The sequence below is a fragment of the Mesitornis unicolor genome, unplaced genomic scaffold (assembly GCF_000695765.1).
Source record: "Mesitornis unicolor isolate BGI_N332 unplaced genomic scaffold, ASM69576v1 scaffold40349, whole genome shotgun sequence".
NCBI lineage: Eukaryota > Metazoa > Chordata > Aves > Mesitornithiformes > Mesitornithidae > Mesitornis > Mesitornis unicolor.
This window is the reverse complement of record NW_010205946.1, coordinates 29267-32245: the sequence shown is the minus strand read 5'-3', so window position 1 is coordinate 32245 and position 2979 is coordinate 29267.

Below are 2979 nucleotides of genomic sequence, written 5' to 3'. Positions count from 1 at the left end.
GGAGGAGCCCTCCAGGTCTTGCCAGGTTTGCACCCTCGGCACGTAAATGGTCTCCCCGCAAATAAATAACTGGTGCCAGGGCTCTGGAGGGAGCGGGGTTTGGTGCGATCCCGTGTGCGGGTGTCCCTGCCCTCTCCTGGGCTTCCCTGCTCCGTGTGTGTCTGGATGAAGCGCTCTGCCCGGCCGGGAAGATTTGTTCTGCTTCACTTGCGGTCTTTATTTTCCCCTCCGAAGGGAACTCTCTCGGAGCTCATTTGAAGTGAAAGGTGCCCAGGTTTGGAACACTCGGGTTTTGTTTCCTCTGTTGTTTTGGCTGTCACCCCGGCCACCTCACGCTGCGAGGCTGGGAGAAGGCAGGACGGTGCCAGGTAGGAGTTACTACTGCGACCTCCTCGCCGCTGCTTTGCTGCGTCCTTACTCCCGGGTTGCTCCGGCTGTGCGCCGGTCGGTGCTGGGGGCTCGCGTGTGGAAAGTTGTGTTTAGACAGGAGTTAACCTGCGTCCACAGCTCGGATGATGTGGAGGGGCTGTGGGGGTCCTGACCAGGTAATTTGGGGTCAGGGTGGCACAGGGCAGCTGTAAATGCTGCTCCACCCGTGCAGGGTCAGGGGTTTATTACGGCCCCGCAGCCTCCCAGTGCTTTATGTGCTTTCCTAATCCGTATGTAATCTCTTCCCGTGGGTTCCTTACAGCCCCTCCAGTCCCCTCTCATGTGGTGTGAGCGGTGCTTAACAAATCCCTCCTGGGCACCCTCCTTTCTGAGCAAACTGCTAAAAAGTCTCTGTTTTACCAATCTGGTGATCTTTATTTTTTTTAATGCAGCCCAGCTCAAGGCCTGCTGGAGCCTTTTTCTTTGCAGGTACAAGCTAGCATATCATTTAAACCGTTATCAGCACTGGTTCAGAAACTTAAAAAGGGACTTGGCATTTTTAGAAATCGTCTCAGACCCATGAATTTTGATATCCTGCATTTAAAGCAAGAGAAAATCCTGCTTTCTGGAAGTAGAACAGGTTTGAGAATTAAACACATCTTTCAAATGCTTTAATTCCCACCTGTCCCTGCCCAGCTTTCTCATCGCTGTTTGCTGGAGCGAATCCGGTGGGAAGCACAACTGAGATGCACCCAATTATTTTCCTGTCCAAGTCCCCAAAGTTCCAACCAAACAAATCCAAATTCGAGGTCTGAGCCCACATTACAAATCACCTCCTCAGTGGAGAGCTGCTGGCCGGATCCTGCAGTTTGCACCTCGAGTAGTCAGGGTTTTGTTTTCACGTGGGGCAAGGTAGCCGGTAGGATTTCTAACTGGAGCCAGGGCTGTTTGCTGAATAAACACAGCTTGGGGGGACTGGTGTGACTTGTAGCTTTTCAAGGCATTTTTCGAGCTCGAGGTGAAGTGTTATAGTCCGTGGGGTTTTAGCAGACGTGTAACTCCTCAGTTTGGGCTGCCGGCCTTCCCAGGACGCAGTGAAGGAGCTGTCACGGCTGAGCTGCCGCTGCCGCCATCCCAGACGTGGTGCTGGGCAAGAGGGGTGCGTAACGCACCCAAATCCGCAGCAGCCCCCTCCTCGCAGCTCTGTCTCCCCCAGACCCCGGTGCAGCGCAGGCAGCAGCCCAAGGGGACAGGCTGAGCACCGCATGAACAGCCCTGGTACTGAATTGCTCAGCTTTTCATGTTCGTGTGCTGCTGAATTCACACAGAGTGCGAATTCGCTTCTTCCCTCCCCGGTCCCTGCGAGCGGCAGGAGGCTGACGCGCGCCCCTGGCACCAGCAGTCCCAGCACAGGAAATATTTCCCCGTTTCGATGGGGAAGCGAACGTCGGAGCACGCGACGCTCGCATGCGGCCGGGCCGGGCCGGGCGTTTTTTGTGCAGGAGCCGCTCGGCGCGTGCGGTCCAGGGTTCAAAGCGTCGCTGCCGTCCGAGGGGGTTGGAGAGAGGCTGTCGTCACCCGGCTGGTTTTGGACAGTGTCCCTGCGATGGTACGTGAAGGAGGTGGCTCTTCTGCTGGGACACGCTCTCCTTGCCGTTTCCTGCTGCTGGTGTTTCAAAAAGGAAGGAAAACAGATCGCTGACTCCCTCCAAACTGCCTTTCTCTGCTCTCCTGCTCTGCTCGTGGCTGTTGGATGTGCAGATGAATATTTGGGAACAACAACTTTGGAGGGGAAAAGGTGTTGGTTGTCTCTTTAGAGGTCAGAGCACCCAGTGCAGGTGGGCAGGACAGAAAAGGCTGCAGCCCTGCTTTGTCTCGTGCTGGTCCAAGCTGGTGGTCCCCGAGGAGGAGATTTCTTGGTGTGAAACCTGCCATAAAAAGAGCTGTCAGAGGCAGGCGTTTGGTTTGATACCTCAGGTATTAATTTGCCGGTTTGAGCAGTAAAATAACCACCCGTGGTGCCTTAGGGTGAACAAATTACATGGAGAAGATCAGTTGCAGCGCCCGGGGTCTTCTGCTGGTGGTGCAGGGTGGTTCGTCACCAACAGCAGTCGAGCTGAGCTGGGGGTGTTCTGTAAAAACCTCATAAACTGATGTACAACGAATTCCTGGAGCAAGCGTTGCTTTCCTCTCAGAAATGCAGACGTGTGGGTGCGTCTGTTCTCGCTCGCTCTTTTTCTGTGTCCTTTTTAAGCTCGCAAGCCACGCGAGCGTGATGGATGGGACGCTCCACGGAGCGTGGGATCTTCCCCCCTCGGCAGGGATGTCATTCTGGCGCAGATGGCGTCCTCCAGGGGAAGCCACCCACTGCTGCTCAGCCTCTCGGGGGACCTGCGTTTGAGGGGAAGGAGGCTCACAGCTCCCTGCTGGGGGTTGAACGAGCGATCGATGGCGTGAGGCCTTCGGAGGGAGAAGGCGACTTTTATTTTAATTGAAAATTAATTTAGCTCACTTGCAGTCGTGCTCACCAGCACTGACGCCACTTGGGCATCTCCGAGTGGTCTGCCTGGCATTCGGGCATCAGTGTGTGCAGATGGGATTCCTCAGTGA